The sequence below is a fragment of the Lissotriton vulgaris genome, chromosome 6, assembly GCF_964263255.1.
Source record: "Lissotriton vulgaris chromosome 6, aLisVul1.2, whole genome shotgun sequence".
NCBI classification, from domain to species: Eukaryota; Metazoa; Chordata; class Amphibia; order Caudata; family Salamandridae; genus Lissotriton; species Lissotriton vulgaris.
In genome coordinates this window covers 1,283,972,442-1,283,991,185 of record NC_141694.1, presented here as the reverse complement: position 1 = coordinate 1,283,991,185, position 18,744 = coordinate 1,283,972,442, and the positions used below count along the sequence as shown (strand labels likewise).

The 18,744-nt window shown below is 41.2% G+C and overlaps 1 protein-coding gene across 2 annotated transcripts in view; it reads left to right on the top strand.

Moving 5' to 3' along the window:
* FNDC1 (fibronectin type III domain containing 1) overlaps positions 1-18,744 on the top strand; it is a 1,121,378-nt gene that overhangs the window by 386,897 nt on the left and 715,737 nt on the right. The gene's annotated exons all lie outside the window — the stretch shown is intronic.

The window sequence follows — 18,744 nt, the reverse complement described above, 5'->3', positions numbered from 1 at the left end:
TACTTTGACCCATTTGTGTTTCCATTAGGATTAGGTGCTGGGGGCACAAGTATTCTTGCAGCGTATGTTAGCCCTTTGAAGTATTTACTTTGCATTTCAGTTTCTGGTTCATTGCTTTTTTGTTAATGGAGTGCTTGATGTTAGGATGTTTTAGCTTGTATGAAAATAAAATGCTATTCACTAATGATTTACCCTTGTAAGTTCATTTTTTTACTTTGATGTTATGATAACATGTTGATAGATTTAGATAATAGACGGGGCTGTTCACAAATGTAACTTACACTTGTGAGTAAGCTACACATGTAGATTTGGTCTTGCACTATTAAGTAACTTTACCACTTTTGGCTATTCACTACTTACAGGTGTAAAGATGCCTTAAGGCAGGGGTCTCCATGCCAGATTTTTAAAATTACTACATGTATCTCAATGAGGATATCCAAAAAATCTGGAATGGATCCGGCCCTCCAGGACCGGTTTGGAGACCCCTGCCTTAAGGTGTAGACTTACACGTCTTCACCTCCTAAAATTAGGTGGAGGCAAATTTATGAGTGCAAGTTACTGTTGCCAAAAAGAAGTAGTGGTACATCTACCATAACACATGGCCAACCATTGGTATTGCAACACCCTCCCATGGAAAATAATAGAGGATTGACTTAAAATATAATACCATGGGAAATAATGTTAGGTTAAACTAATTTCTTTTCACAATATCTATCTATCTATCTATCTATCTATCTATCTATCTATCTATCTATCTATCTATCTATCTATCTATCTAACTATGTATCTATCTATCTATCTATATATATATACACACACGCACATACACACACATATTATCAATGTAATATTAAAAAAGTTAAACTTAATTATAAGAAAAATGTTATGTTAAAATGCTTCAATAACTCAATTAAAATAAATGTAACTCTTTTTGTTTAAACGAATGAAATTATTTCACATTAATACCATACATAAGTATTTGCAATTTCTATTACATAATACATAAATATAAACATTTTAATGAAGGTGGAATATTTTTTATAAATCTTAAAAAAAGAAATGAATTAAATATATTCTAATTAATTAAATATTTAATTTGAAACTAAGTTACCAGTGCAGTAGCATTTGAAATTTTGCTGGACATTTACAATAAATATATACAATTATTTTACATTAAAATTTAACAGAAAATAAAAAAAAATGTCTTCAAGTTTATTAAATCTTATAGTCTTCCCTATACTTTGCCATAGGATTGCCTTACCCCAATGGAGCAGGGCCACTCTTATGTGACCATGGTGATTTTCACAGAGCTATAGATTTGGCTCATTTGCCACGTAATCCATCATCAGTTGCATAATCTACAGATTTTAACTAAATAATGTTTGTTTGTAGCTAAAACGGTATAAAAGCTACTAAAAATGCAGAAATATGTGGAAGGCGTGTTTCAAAGGTTGAATGGGCACCTTTATTATTATAGGGGTTTGTAAAGCGCCTGGTGACGCCTCCCGGCGTGTCCCTGCGCTGTGGAGAGAGAGTACTTTTAGGAGGAGAGACAGAGAGCTTACAACTAAAGAGTAAATAGATGGGTTTTCAATAACTTTCTGAAAGTTGACTCATTTGTTTCTTGCCTGATGTTCGTGGGGAGTCACTTATTGCTAAATGTGGGTGCTGAACAGGTATAACCAATGCCAGGATAATGATAAAAAATAAAGAAATTGCACATTATTGATGTAATACTACTACTAAATATGCAGTATTACACCACATAATTTCCCCTTTCTTGCCACATACTGTGCCGCCTAATTTGGCCTGCCCCAGCCGCAGAAATTCAGTGGCCCTGGGTATAAGAATAAAAGGTGGATGAAATCTGAAAGAAAGTAGTAAAATATGCTAATATTAATGTGAAGTAATGTCATATATTTATTTTAGATTTAGAACAAAAGAATACTACAACACTATAACATTGATTTTGAATCAAATATTTAATTTATTTAAATATAATAAATTAAATTAACATAATTTTTCTGATGGCTACAAGTCTTACCTAAAGAAAAATAAATATATTTTCATTATGTAATCATATTTGTTTAAAGGTGTGTATAAAATTAATTAAAAGTAATTTCATTTTATTTTAACATAAAGAATATTACATTAATATTACATTAAAAAATTATTATTAACATTAAATTAGATGTATTCTTAGTTTTGACTAGTTTAAATGATTTAATTTTATTTAATAGTATTTCTTATTAGGTGTTATTTTAAGTCTCTATCTCCATTATTTTCTAGGTGAGGGTTTTGCAGTACCAGGTGTTACCATGTGTGATGCTGGAATTATTCCAGATTAGAGCTGCAGTTCATTTACTATTGCTTTGCTTTCCTTTTGGCAGTAGTACTTTTAGAAGTGCAGTTTGTGAATAGCAATAGGCTTACTCTTTTATGGATGGGTGCATGTCCCTCCCTAAATCCATCCTTTCTTTTCTTAAAACCCCTCCCATTTAGGTCCAAATGATGACATTTTGGTGGGCCGTGGAGTGGCGGTGCAAACTGCCATGCCACCACTCCGCCAAAGCTCACGCTGCACACCTGCCAGATTACAATTTATTTTTAGTCTGACGGGCGGGTTGCAAGGCGGGTTCCCCTGTGGTGCCCTTTAAAAGGTGGCGGTGCCTTTTAAAAAGGCACAGCAATGGGAATGCCTCACACGAAGCGGCAGTCTGGATCGTGCCTCGTACTCGCTTGGTCGGAATCCGGCTCCGTAGTGCGGCACATTTTTTCTATGTACGAGTCGTACAGACAAGTTCGGGTCCCGGAAATGATTTCGTTAGTCTGTACTAGAACTTCGGATCGTACTTGGTCATTCGCACCTGTGTACGATTTGGTCGTAAACAAGGGCTACAAATCGAATCTGGTAAAGCCAAATCCGATTCGGAGGCCTTCCGAATGACATTGGAATCGGACCTTAAGTAGTGATTTGCTTATACGAGGATCTCCCCATACAAAAGATAGGAGGGGTGTAGAATTACACTTGCAGAGTTTTTAATTTTATTTTATGGTAACTAAGTATTACTACTGTGGCACTACTTAAAGTACTATAAAGTGCACTTTGTGAATCAGGCCCAAAGTAAAGACGTAGGCAAACATAGGCTTTATTGAAGATGCTCAAAAATACGCATGCAGTTACAATGCAAACTTCATCTTTTGACTGCTTTTCATAGCGCTCTTATTTGAGAGTATAGATTAAATAAGTTCCTGTAGTATGTTCAGGAAAGGGGCTCCCCTCCAAGCTTCTATAAAGTTCTAGGCCAAGTTGTTTTTGATGGTGAGATTTTCTTTGTATACCATATGGGGCTAACACACCAAGTCGCCTAATTAATACCAAAAATGTCCCTTAACAAAATGCCAGACCTATTGGCTTTGACAATGCTTGTTAACTTTGCAGCATACCAGATTGACCATAGGTATGTAAAAGACTAGAGGTTTGTTAATAGGACATTGTCATATATATGTCCGCTGAGTTAGTGTCTGAAGACGTAGACAAAATCATATTCTAGGAGGGCAGGGTATATAACAATTAATATAGCCCAAGGGGGAAGGGTATACTTCTAGTAGAACATAATGTTCAAAGATGCCAGAATGCTTCAATCAAAACAGAGATAAAGGAAAGTTATTGAAATGTGGAGACAAAGGACAGATGCCAGTCAATCCTTTCCATCATTGCCATCAATCAAATTTCGATTTGCACAGAGCCTACAAATGTCTGCTGTATGGCTTAGCAACGTCTTAGCCGAACATCCTAAAAATTGAAAATTTTGTGGCAATTCTGCTCCATTATTTAGGTCTCAGCAGGGGCTGTCAGAGTTACTAGAGCCCTCCCCACCCATCTGCCTTCAGAGGTCCCTGGCATATCTGCATCAAACAGAGGCATGCCAGGGGGCTAGATGCTGCACAGAGCCAGATACTGCATGGGTCAGATGCAATGGGCTACAAGTTGCGATTTGGGCCTTAGGCTGGATGCTGTGCGGGGGTAGGAGTACACATTTTTTTGTATGGTGAGGTAGACCACAGGAAGTGGAGTGTTGTGGGGAGGGGAGCATATGAAGCTTGATGCCACAAAGGGAAGGGGCACCGGAAGCCAGGTACCTCTGAGGAGGAGATCAGAGGAGGCATGGTGACATAGGAAGGAGGGCACTGGGTTCATGTTCAACAGTGAAAGGTCACAAACGGGCTGATTTCACATGGGAGCAGGAAATAGGCACTGAATAATGGAGGAACAGGAAGGCATAGTTTGCCAGATAATAGATGGTGGAGGGAACCATATAGCAATATGCCAAACTTGCTATGTAGAGAATCTGCCAATTGAGGCCAGGGTTTAAAAGAAATATATTTAACATTATTTTTATTAACAAAGGACTAAACACCAGATGCATTAACGTTTTAACCAGTGGCAAACCTTGCAAATAGGTATATCAGTGGGTTTGTGAATGCTAAAAGAAAAGTCTTATCGATTAAATGTATATAGCAATTTAGGAAACTGTTTATAAAATTGTCAAATATGTTTATTAATGTACATTGAATCAGAATTACGAAAGCAACTTATTTTGGGCGTCCTTTACAAATTTGAATTACATATGTTGTTGTTACTTCATGTTATATTGTAGGGCATTTATAAAGTGCAACATTCACTTGAGGGTCTCTTGGTACTATGAAATTGGAAGAGTACACTGTGGTTGAAGAAGAGATGCACCTGTTTATCAAAACCCTGATTAAAAAGCCAGGTCTTTAAAGCTTTTTAAAATGTACAAAATACAGTAACTAAGCCAATCTCCACTGGGAGAGCTACCATTCCTTTAGGACAAGTAGTGAGAATCTGCATCCTCCAGTCCTTATCCTCTGAAATCATGACATCACCAAAAGATTGGCAGAGGCAAAGCGGAGAGACCTCCCAGGAACATATCTAACTATTCAGTCTCTTAAAATGTAAATATTTAAAATTTGATCCACTGTTTAATCAGCAGCAAATGAAGAATCTTCAGGAAGGGTGTAGTCTGAGTTCTCCCAATATTTCAAAAGTTTAACCTAGCTGTGGTGTTCTGAATTATTGGAAGTCTTTTTAGGTCACATTAAAGAACCTCAAAATATATGCTGTTAGCATAGTCCAATCATGCTTACGCCATTAACAGTAACCAAAATGATCTTCATAACTGCGAAAGAGAGAAATGGTTGCCTCTTCTTGATAATTTTCAAAATGAATAAATATTTTTAAACCACTGCATTAATTTGAGGCCTGAAAGAAAGATGTTGATCAACTAAAATTCCAAGGCTTGTTACCGCTAGCTTTGGGAATGGTAACATGCCCACTTCTGAAAGCCAATAGCTTTTAAGCGTGCATTTTTAGGTGGTTATATCTCATCCATCTGGTGAAGAAACACATCATATCTCTAAAATTATCCTGTTTAGATGTTGAGTATCAAGCTGGAATAAGATCTGACAATCATCAGCATAATTAAAGAGCCAACAGCCTCTTTTGACAACATCTTAACAAGGGGCTGAATATAAATATTAAAGAGATGGGGTAAAAGGGCAGACCCTTGTATAGCACCACACTCAATCATTAATTTTGGTGCCCTAAATGGAGTTAGTTGAACTGCCTGAGTCCTATTCTCTAGGAAAGAGGCAAGCCAACTAAATGTCCTAACTGTGAATCCTGCAGCTTGCAGTTGATCCAAAAGATATCATGGTCATCTGTGTCCAAATCCGTGGATAAATTAAGTAAAATCAATGATGGACTATAACCATCATCCAGGTCCCTTATCATATCATCTTTGAGTGATAGAATAACTGTTTAAGTGATATGTTTAGTTCCAAGGCCTGCTTGCTAAGGATCTAGATATTTAGAATCAGAGAGATAAGAGATAACCACCTGCGCTAAATAAGCTGTAAAGGAACAGGGTGAAAATTCTTTAGGATTTTTGGGTTGTCACCAGGTTTTCTCAATAAAGAGAAAAGATGACTTTTCTTTTAAAGAATCAGGAACTTTGCCTGCACTCAATGATACATTTAAAATATTGGTAAGAAGATATATGATAGAGGGAGCCATCCACTGCAACACTGCAACAGGGCATCGGTCTCTTGGATAGCCTGATTTTTCTTTGGTTAGTAGGCGGTGTACATCGCCAAGATCCAATGTAGCAAACTTGGCTAACTTGAAACTATTCTCCTCCCCTTCTGGTCAGTCACAATCCACATTAGGACTATTAGGTATAGTATCTTTAATGGTTTAGATTTTTTCATTGAATAACAAATTTAATTAATTGCAGCATTCTTGTGAATGTATCAGTGGCTGACTAATTCTGCCCATGTTAGTGATACTATCTACACTATTGATTAATTATTTCCATGTTGGTGAGACTACGTACACTATTGAATAATTCTTTCTTTGTATTTTGAGACGTGCATATCTTACTTGTGGAAAACACAATCTTTACCTGAGTGATGAACTTCTCGTAATTAAGCATGCCCCCTTTGAAGGTTAGCTTACTCAGGCCATTATATTTTTTTCCTAAGTGTCGTTCAAGGAGTCTGACTTTTAATTTAGCTTCAATCTTTCCTCCAAGGCATATTTGAAGATAGCCAGGCCAAATTATGATCAGACCATCCACATGCTTCAATACTGTAGTTCTCAACCAAGTAATCCAAGCAAAAGTCAAGGTCTATTGTATGACCCTGCTATGTGTGGGTTCTTCGATGTGTTAAATTAAAAGAGTTCATAAACTCAAAGAACTGTTGACCTTTGGGGCAGACACTTAACTTATCTGCCCAATAATTGAAATCTCCCAAAATCAATAGGTTACTATGCTTTATCAAGAATGAGCACATGGTGTCATAAAAATCGATAGGGAAGTTATTCATATAGGGCCATATGTATCAAGCAAATTCGCATTCGCAAACGCCGAAATTCGCAGAATTTCTGCGTTTGCAAATGCGAATTTGCCATATGGAATGTATTAAGGAAAAGCTGGTGCAAAACAAGGAATAACAACATTTGCAATTCCTTATTTTGCAATTGCATTTAAGGAATCGCAAATTTGGCGATTCCTTAAATGCAATGTAAGAAGCAAAAAAAAATGCAAATTGTCTTTTATGGAATTGCAAATTACCACCAACTTCAAGTTGGTGGTAATTTGCGAATTCCTTGAAAAATGCAAATTTTTGCATTTTTCAAAGTGCCATGTGACGCACATACATGCTTATTTCAGGGGTGCAACAGGGTGTCCTTTAGACACCCCTGCACCCTTGAAATTATTCTCAATTTGGGATTCTCAAAATGCGAATCGCAAATTGAGAATAACTTCCCAATCATTCCTATGGGCCCCCTGGCCCATAGGAATGAATGGGGAAGTATTCCGTAATTGCGATTCGCAATTTGCTAATCGCAATTAAGGAATACTAAGAATTCGCAAAAAAAATTTGAATTTGTACATACATCCCAATGTGCGATTCTGAAATAGCCATTTCTAAAAAATCGCTATTTCAGAATCGCAAATCTGGTTGATGATACATATGGCCCTCAGTGTTCAGGATGGTAAACTATCAGAAACGCCATCACTCCAAGACCAGCTTCTATTTTAAACAAAAAAGATCCATCTCCCTAATCAGTTTCAAGCTCGGGGGCTTATAGGGGTTGCCTAATAATGATGCCACATATCCTCCTCCTATTTTATTCTCCGGGTGGTTCTTGTTTAATAAAAAATAGACCTCTGGGATGGCCTCCAGCAGTGAAGGCACGGAGATTTCAGCGAACCATGTTTCTGAAAGCAGAACTATAACTAGTTGAGATAGCAGTTCAAAAATGTCTATACAGTGCCTACCCAATGATCTTGTGGTCAAATAAACTGTATTTATTAAATTTGTGTTTTCCTGTGCAAAGGACTGCTTTGCTGAAATCTCATTTTTATGTAGTGTAGTCAAAGCTTCAACTGAGAGTTTTAAATTTACCTGATACCATAGTTGGAATTGAGTGTGCATGAAGGGTCAACAAACCAGCATAGTACCTGGTCCCATCTAGGCATGGACTGGTGAAAATGGGTTTTCCTTTGGTGTGCTTTAGTGTGCCCGCTGTGTACGTCCCCTACGCGTGTCTTAGCACATCCAGTGTGCTAACCTCAAAAGGGCGCACCACTTCCTGTTCCCAACCTTCTTAAAACTACTAGAAGTCTCCCCTCAAGTATATGAGATTAAAGTGCAAGTGCAATACAAATAAAAAGCTGTCGAAAAATAAAATACAGTCATTCTAACACATTGATTAAAAAATACATCTAGTCAGTCAAATTGAGGCAATTAATAAAAATGCAGTGTTTTGAGGAAATTAATAAAAGGTGCTGTGTTTCCAACTTCCACATTAATGGTGCTACTTGAGTGCCTGTGCAGTGAGTGCATTTAAATATTCTGGATGGCACATCTAGAGAGCTAACTGCTCTTAAAATGGCAAATGGCAAGCACAATGCAAAGAAAAAGCAGTCAAACAATAAAATACAGTTTATCTGACACATGGACTGAAAAATACATTTAAGCAGTAAAATATATCAAATGTATCAATGCTTTGGATTCATAATCCAGTCACAAAAATTTGAAAAGTTATAGACTTACATGCTGGCATGGTAATCCACTGGGAAAAGGAAAAAAGGTCCCCTTGGGATCCCTTCTTCCTTGTGATTGTAAAAATGTTTTATATAAACAATCTTTTCAGAAAATATTATTTTAACACAATACCTTTCCTTTAAGGCAACTGGGCACCAATAGGAGTGATTCACAATTTCTGATCGAACTAATGAATATTAATGAGGTAGGACCGACTGTGACCCACTCTGATTCCTTTTTTGTGAACCAACATATCATACCACAGTCAGCTAGGAAGCTAGTTACACAATGCACTGTATTAAGTAGAATTGATTATTGCAATGCCCTTCTATTAGGTGCACTAGACTACCTAATCGAAAGACTTTGCAGGATACAAATGTTAGCAGCTAAACTTGCACTGAATAAATCAAAACATGATTGAGCCTCAGGCACCTTGAGGGAGCATCATTGGCTACCAGTGAGTGAGAGAATTGTTTTCAAAGCACTATGTATAGTTTACAACGCTGTCAATGGATTAGGTCATGTGTTATTACACAGGAAATTCAGCCTCTTTAAGCCTGTGAGATGTTTGTGGTCCTCTTCGGCTAACCTTGTTTGCGTGTCAAGATTCAGGAAAGCAAGGAACTTGTGGAAGAGACTTTCAGGTGAAGGCACCTCAGTTATGGAACAAACTGCCAGCACCTCTTAGAGTCAAGGGAGACCTGCTCAGCTTTAGGAAGAATCTAAAAACCTGGCTCTTCCCCAACTGAGAGTTGTAAAATATGTGATATTAAGGTTAACTGTTGTGAATTTAGTGTATTTTGTATGTGTTCATGGTGTGTGATATCGCCATGATACATGCACAGTGAACGCTGTTCTTAATAAATGTATGTTAATAATAATAATACAATTAATAATTGCTTTGCAAAATCATTTAGTCTTTGAAAATTGATATTATGCAAATTGTAACAACTTTTTGCAACCACATATTTAGTACATCTGACCTTACATTATGTATCAAAATGATGATCTAAAATGTGTTTCTCTGGGACTGAGGGATTAGTGTCTGAACGACAGTATCACTAACCTATGTTACCGGTTTCTGAATACGATTCCAGTCCGGGTTTCTGGGCCCGTAGAGGTTGCGGCCATTGTGGTTGAGTGCGAGGTGCAGAGAAGGAGCTCGCCGTTCCCCACCCACCCGCCTTTTCCCTCCGCTGCTCTGACCGCCGCTGACATCGACTGATATCGGCGTAGAGCAGAGAGTGAGGAGCAAGTGGCATTCCTGTGGAGACGGGCGGGGCGGAGACGGGCCCCTCTGTTGGCCCGGTTCAGCCTGGTGGCTGGCTTCTGGCGTCTGGAGTAAGTATGAGCGGAAAATCTGTTCCGCTCGCGGATTTTGCGAATTTTCGGTAAATTCGCGATCCGCGAACTCCCGCGAATTTACCGAGAATTCGCAAATCCGCGAGCGGCGGATTATTCCGGGGGCAAAAGTTTAAGCCTGGCCTGTTGTAACTATTTTACGATGGCGCCGGCAAGCTGCCAGCGCCATCCTAAAATAGTTACTAAGTTAGCTTCAACAGGAAGCTCTAATAGATAAAATAAAGCAGGTGCTCGATTTTATCTATTAGAGCTTCCTGTTGAAGCTAATTTAGTAAGTATTTTAGGATGGCGCTGGCAGCTTGCCGGCGCCATCGTAAAATATTTACAACATGCCCTTCCTGTGAGCCCAAAAACAATCGTGAGCGTTGTCGAGGCAGGTGTGCCTTCTTCACAAATCTACCGTGGAAAATCAGCTGTGATGCTGGATAGAGGCTTTTGCATCCTTGACTTTCACGAGCGCAATACCCGTGTTGTTTCTGTGACCAGGGGCTTATTTCTCTTCATCTGCTGAACTGATCTTTCTCTGACCTTTTATACACACAAGAAGCATGTGTGAACTCGCATGGTAGCCCTGCCCGTTTGGCCCCACCCACACACTCGCGGTTTGCACCGTCTTCCCGCCATTCACCCACTATGATGGACAGCTCACTCAAGGGACCCCTGCGCCCTTCGGGGAGATTGCATAGTAACACACACATGGTTGCTTGAACTAGTTGATGCTCAAATTCAGTGACTCATTCATTAGCCCAAAAACAATCGTGAGTGTCGTCGAGGCAGGTGTGCCTTCTTCACAAATCTACCGTGGAAATTCAGCTGTGATGCTGGATAGAGGCCTTTGCATCCTTGACTTTCACGAGCACAATACCCGTGCTGTTCTTGTGACCAGGGGTTTCTTTCTCTTCATCTACTGAACTGATCTTTCTCAGATCTCTCAAACACACAAGAGGCATGTGCACTCGCATGGAAGCCCCGCCCCAAATCCGCGGATCCGCAAATCCGCAAAATCCGCGGATTTTGCGGATCCACGATCCGCAAATCCGCAAAATCCGCGGATCGTGGATCCGCAAAATCCGCCCATACTTGGTCTGGAGCTGGCGGCTGGAGCTGGCGGCCTGGATTGGTGGTAGCCGTGGAAAACTCACGGTTGGGACAGTGGCGTTTGGTCTGTCTCTGCCTTGTACTGCAGAGAGGGGGACCATAGCACTTTCCACCCTGCCAGAGCAGAGCATTGAGACCCGGAGTACCAAAGCTATTTTAAAAACGCTGCATGAAAAGTGGTCGTGGATGTGGATGTGGGGAGGAACAACGTATGGTACAACTGCTGCTAAATCGTTTTATATCATGCAGGGGGGATCGGAGCCAGCAGTCTGATAGCCTTTCAGGCTCCCTAGGCTCCCGAGGCTTTTGTGGTCCCTGTAACCCCTACAGAGAACGGATAACGGCTGCTACTACAACTGCAACTGTAAACGGTGAGGCATAGAGAAAGCGTGTGATCCCGCAAGCTCGGAAATTAGAATTGAGCTGCTTTCGGGACTGAAACAGGAGGTGGTGTGGCTGAAGTACCACACAGTGCAGCAAAGCCTCGTGATCCAACATCCTCGAACTTTATTAGATAGTCTGCAACCTGCAGCCAGACTGCAGTAATCTTAGATAAAGGTGAGAAGCAGTGTGTTGTGTGATGAGCGCTGGGAGGCTGTTGGGAAGAGCTGAGTCAGTAGTGCACTGTGACTAGTGAACGCGTCGAGTTAGCGGGACCACGTCGCTTCAAACAATTAAGTAAAAACAAGGCTGCGCTTAGGTGGAGAGGCGCTGAGGAAGAGGCACTGCAAGTCCCAGGGGACAAGAGCACCGCCCACACCTGTGCCTGCTTTCGTCAAGGACAAGGGCGCCTCTTTAGTACATCGTGGGCGCGTGCCGTGCTAAGCCTGGGCCAAGGATGGGCCCGTTTGAGACTGGATGAGGCTGGGCTGGGCCACCTATCTTACCTCTTTTATCTGCCCGGCCTTTAAAGGTTAGTGTCCACAACGTTCTATTGATATAAGGGCAGGCGCATCACAAGTAATTAGCTGTTGAATTTTATTAATGATGAATTCGTGGGAGGGGTGGGGCAGGAATTCCGTCATGGGCAGAAGTGAACTCTGTGGCTGAAATTTGTGTCGGTGGAGCTCACGGCGTATAAGATGGAACTTATCATGGCTCCTGGGAGATAATACATGAGGACTACTGCTACTATTACTGGTGTTTGGATAAATTGGAACACACAATTGAGTGAAGCTCAACTTAAGAGTGATTAAGTGTGACAAGCGTTGAGAATTACACAGTGCTGAACATATTGGAAATCTGCCTTGAGGAAGCCCGCAAAGGGCGAAACGTGCATCGGCTGTGAAGCACTTGGTTTTGACAGAAATAAAATTCAAATTTTGTCTACACTACGTGCCTCCCTTGGATTGAAAAGGAGTGTCTGGGCAAGAATTCAAATTGAAGAATGGTGCTGAAGGCACAGGGATAATAGTGACTTGATAAGATGTGCGCTGGTGTTTTTGTTTTCTATGGATGTACATTCTGTAACACCGTTGGTGGGCAGATTGTCTATTGTTAATGCTTGGGGTGGATAAGCATTTTACAACAAGGCTGCACTCAATAGTTGGATTACATTTATAGATATATTGTGTTGTTCTTGCATAAGGAAAGAGACTAGATTTGATGTGCAGATCGGATATAGCAAATCCGACCTTTTGTGATGTTCATGGGCAGAAGTGTTGTTGAGAAATTGGACCAATTTATTGTAAGAGCCACCTCGGTACTAGCCCATGAAATAGCCATGACTGAACGGCGGCTTTCGCTAGATCCCCAGAAAAACAAACGGTCATCCTTGGGTTCTCTAATTCTTGCTCGCTCACCTGAAGGCTGCATGGTCACAAGCTCAGACTCGCTGTACTCTGTCGTGGGCTGCTGGCAAATTCCATCACTCCAGTCGGACTGCCCAACAACGGTGGACCCTTCGACTAGTTCCACCCCGTGTGATCAGGTACAATTGAGTTCACCAATCCCCACTGTGCAACGAGTGACGACGAGGTCTGTCCCACAACCTAAAGCCCAGGCACCTGGAATTTTACCAGATCCAGCAGCAAAGAAGAAGCGGGAGCGGGTCCCCAAAGGCAAAAGAATGCTAAAATGCCAAAGGTTTCTAAAGCTGGTGGGTTGGCGCCACTACCATCCCCAACTCCACCTGAGCCACTGTGCGTCAATCGCACAGCAGGCACCCAGACCATGATCATAACTGGAAACCTGCTGGCTGACAATGAAGAGAGACTGTGGGCTAGAATGAGGGCCCTATTATCGGCATCTTTCACTCCTATCCTATATAGAGGAGAAAGTAAATAACCTTGAACTTTTAGCTGTGTCCAATCATGTATCAGCCATGGGTTTAATTGGGGGGATTAATGTACTTAATGAGAAAGTGTCAAATGTAACAAATAATTCCATAATTCCAAATCTGCTAACATGTATTTTACAAACTTCTGTCCCGCTACCTATGTCATAAACTAGAAATAGTGGGGAGGCAACCACCTCTGATAAGGCTATAGTAGCCCAGGCAGGTGAGGGAAGTAAGCTTGGGAATATGTCGGGGGAATCATCCCAGCTTATCCCGTGCACGCCAAGGATGGTAGGCGATGGACACAATAGCAGGACCACCAGGAGTATGGTTGGAACTCACGGCATGCTAGGCTTAGATAACCTACCAATTCAAGTCCCTGGGGCTATTAGTTATAAGGAAACAAGAGGGATCGCTGTACTGTTCCTAATGGGGAGTGTAGGAAGTATGTTATCTGGCATGACCGCGGATGTTAGAGTAACATCCTGGGGCATCCATTTTGTTGGCGATCCCTCTTGTTTCCTCAGTGCTTAACACGGACACAGCTGCTACTGGACCTTCCTCCCATACCCCCCCCTGGGAGGTAAACAGTGTCCGTTGATCTATTGATCACCTCTCCTACTCCCTCCTTTTTGATAGAGCTATTAGTTATAAGCCAACCTCAACAAACTTTGGGCCGGGAAAGAGTATACCTAGATATGATTCCAGGGTATTAAATCTCCCACCCGCTGCAGCACCATTGGTCGTAGTCCTGAGGGATGTACCTATTTTACAAGAAGGCCAGGTAGAATCTACCAAACAGTTAATGGCTAAAATAATGCATTGGCTGAACACACGCTTAAAAAAAAAGAGGGGGTTTGGGGCTGGGACATATGTAATCACCTTATAATGGCTAGACGCTGCTCTTGGGTACGTTATTCTGTGAAGAGTGGTGGGGGGAATTGTGTGGTGGCAAATTTTAATAACGCACATATAGCTAGGCTTATACTTGAATGCCTAGGAAAAAGGAATGAAGAGTCTTACCCTGCCAAAATATCTGTGCTTCCCTTAGGGTTCTTTTATAGCCCACATCCCTATCCTGCACCAGGAGTAAGACCCAAAAGTGACTATCGCAGTAATAATTATGGGGTTGAACCGCATATTTTTTAATCAAATCTCTCAAACAGATATGCCCCATTGTGTGGTCTAGACAACTGTGACTGACTGTCTCTGGTTGTTACTCCCGAGACGGAAGAGACCCTGGTGGCTTCTGAGACTCCCCCACGGAGGGACTAACATTTTCAATTAACTAATTCTAATGGGACCCAGGGCACTGAGGACTTGACTATCCCTGGACAAAGATCGGTCCAGCAGAGAAGTAATTTCACATATTTTCCTGGAACATTGCTGTGTTGATTACTAAAACAAATTCGGAGGACTGGCCAAGCTTCATCGAGTTGGGATGATATGGTTGCGTTCCAAGAAACTTGGGCTTTGGGGACGATCTTTCGGCCAAGTTATCTGGCATTTGGTAAGCCAGAAATTTCTGGTAGCAAAGGCCGTCCCTTTGGGGGCTTATTAATATGGGTGAGACAACAGGCTGGTCTTTTGGTCAAAGAGGTGGTGATTGATAATCCAGATATCCAGGCTATTAGGATAACCCCCGAGCATGAGCCAGAGTATTTATTCATAAATGTCTCTGTCAGAGGGCAGGTAGGTGGAATGCCTTCTCCTACCATTTCTATTTTAGATTCCTTTCTGAAAACCTTTAAAGGGCCTTGCAATAAGATCATTGCGGGGGACTTTAACTGCACGGTCGAGCTGCTTGGGCTAGAAGACGGGAACCTCACTAGTGATGAAGATGCGGTTTGGGGTGTCCCGTCATTAATGTTAGCTCCAGTCAAGAAATGGTCACAATCTGTGCTCCAGCTCAAGAGTGTAACTATGGAGTGTGGGCTCCATGCAGTCAATGGTAGATCTAAATTAGACACCCAAGGCAAACCTACTTTCAATAGTGGGATAAGGAAAAGTAGGATTGATTATTTTATTATCAATTTAGAACTCTGGCAAAGATTAAGGGATATGAAGGTCGTGAATAGACCAGAGAGTGATCACGACCCTCTTCTCTTGACCATAGATGTGTTTCTCCCTGAGAACAGGGGTGGCAGCTTAGGCAACGTTCCATCACGTGATTGTGTCCAACAACTCCCACAGGCTAAAATGGGGTCAGGTTGCCGCAGGTGAGGCCATGGTATCCCAAATCAAGCTGATACTTGAAGACTTCCTTGCAGCCCTTTCGCAACTAGATTTTAGTGAGGACACCTTATCAGACTTAACAGTACATCATGAGGCACTGTTCACTAAGCTTAGGACTTATTTTGTTAAACCTGGATTGCGAAGCATTAGTGTTACAGGGCATAAGGCTGCTAAATGGTATGATGGGGCATGTAGGAAGGCCTACAGGGCTCTGTCTAGTGCAAGGGGTAAGGAGCAGGAGATCTAAATACAAAGCCATCCAACAACGTGCAAAAAAGACCAATTATGAAAATAGGTGGAAGGTGCTGTTATATACATGCAATGGAAAACACTGGTGTAGATTTTGGCATCTAATTAAGTGGGGAAATGATCACTCTAGCCCACAACCAGTCAATAATGTTCCACCAGAAGCTTGGGCAGCGTCTTTTTCAGAAACAATTCTTCTATAGTCCATATGACCCAGGACAGTTCCAGTGTGCAGGCACAGAGGCAATATTAACCTTTGGCCCTTTAGAAGTAGAATGTGCACTTGACAGGGTGGCTGCAGGTAGAGCCCCGGGCCCAGATGGTATCCCGGCAGATATATTTTAATTCTGACCGGGAGAATTGGATAAAATACATTCTTATTCTTGCCAATGGTTTAGCTAGAGGTGCCCCTATCCCAGAATCATGGCATGGGGCGGAGTTAATCCCAATATATAAAAAGGGGGACCGAGCCCTCCCATCCAATTACCGGCCCATTAGTCTTATTGATACTATCCAGAAGTTGGTAGCCAGATTAGTATTGATCAGAGTTAATGGGTGGATTGATGATAATGAGATATTATCCACCTATCAAGCAGATTCCGTTGCCACGTCAATACTACTGACCAAGTATTCGGGTTTATGATGCTGTATTGGAACACCGTGGTTTTGGCTGGGGGTACCCTCTATGCAGCATTCATAGACGTCAAGTCTGCATTCGACCTAGTGCCCTGTAATAAACTTTGGGACACCCTTAGCAAAGCTGGGATGCCGGCAGCGATCCTTTCATTTATCATCAAATTACATGATTCTACCTATGCCCAAATTGGGTGGGGACAACAGGGAGAGACCACAGTACGTTTTTCAGTAAACAAGGGAGTGCGACAGGGGTGCGTTCTTGCCCCACCCTTTTCTCCCTGTTTATCAACAAAGTGGTCTCCTACTACTCTGACTATCCCATGGATGCTCCTAATCTCGCTGGTTTGAGGATGCCTATATTAATGTTTGCAGACGACACTCTAATCTTGTCCAAAACACAAATGGGTCGGCAAAGAGCACTCAACTGATTTACTCTTTTCTGTGACAATCATGAGCGTGTTGTCAATGTTGGCAAGACTAAGTTCATGGTCTTGCACAGAAGTAAAAATATAAGAGCCAGAGTAGAAATGAATAATGTGCCCCTCGAACAAACTGATTCTTTCACATACTTAGAAGTCACCATAGGTAAAAGACTAAATTGGAAGCCACAAATGGACTTACTGGTGGTAAAGCACAATCAATTAGCGGGGGCCCTCCTAAAAGAACATCGTCTATCAATATCTAAACCAGTTGCTCCAGTTATGGCTATTTATCAAGGGAAGGTCAAAGCCTCAATATTTTACGTAGCTGAACACGGGGGGATTCGGAAATTTATCAGATCTAGTCCATGCACAGAATACGTTTCTACGGGCACTGACTGGCCTCCCGCAGTCCACTACATTAAGGCCGTAATTGATGGATCTGGGGTGTATGTCTTTTGAAGAGGCGGCAGGTTTTAGACCTCTTGCCTATTGGCGATGGCTTTGGACCACTCCTGAGCTGGCCCCTTATGCGCAGGTACTTAAGTATATCAAAGATGCCGATAAATCTAGAAAAATACCATGGTTACATAAGATTAAGGTCACTCTAGCGGACATGGGCCTTAACCACCTATGGCTGGACCCTGAAGGGAATTCTTTCCCCTCAAAACTGGAGTTTAAGGCCCTATACAGAGAGTTGGTTTGGCACAAGTCCTTTTCCCAGGTGAATGGAGACTCCTTAACAGGCCACTTTATGAATCATAAAGTGTAATATAGATTGGAGGCTTACTCGGACATCATCACTAGCTTTGGGGATAGGAAGCTCTACCACCAATTTAGAGTGGGAAGCCTCCCCATAAAATAGTTCACCAAAAACTGGGGGACTGACTTAGATCTACATTGCCATACTTGCCCCTGGGTGGAAGAGACCTTGCAGCATATCCTTTTTGTCTGCCCTGCTTATAAGGCACCTCGCAGGAAATGGCTTAAGCCTGTTTGCTCACAAATGGGAACAACATCCTCTTAACTGGCTTTGCGCATCTTAAAGTCTGACACCAGTGATGTCATAGTTGTAGCTATGGCAAAATTCTGGATTTGGAATTGGGCCATAAGAAGGATTAGGATGCAGGGCAGTATGTAATCTTATATGTATTTTGATACCTTTTTCGCCGTCTTGTTATAGGTGTTTATGAGCTTTAGTGTCCCTCCAACTTAAGTATGCTTCTTATATGCCTACATTCTTGTGTCTAATTTTGCTGTAACTAATTGAGGTCTCATTTTATAGCATGATCTTATCTATTTTTGATGACACAAGTTCTCTTATATGTAATTATATTTTGATATTTAAATGGATTTTAATAATACGTTTTATTCGATATTTGTATACGTTTTATTGAGGAAATTGTTTTAATGCTGTTTTGTATATGTGTCTTTTATGATTGTTTATAATCGAATAAAGACTAATTGAATTAAATTGAATTGATCTAAAATTTAAATCAAATCCAAATTTTGGCATACTTATAAAAATAAATGATGGTACATAGCAAAGCATTTCAGTTCACATAAACTGAATCAAAAATTAAACACATGACATACCACCCCATTTAAGTGGATCCTAAGGATCACACAAGATTTATGCACGCTTTGAGAAATTCTGCCTGGTTGTGGCCCAAGTTGATAAAGAGATTCCTTATATTTGACCCTAATCAATTTATTTAGTCACTCTTGAAATAGAAGTACATTGCGTTTTCTAATAATATCTGATTAGTGACCTGGCCACTACCATAGATATGCAAATTAGATTGGCACCTTCTAGTGACCCCAGTAATA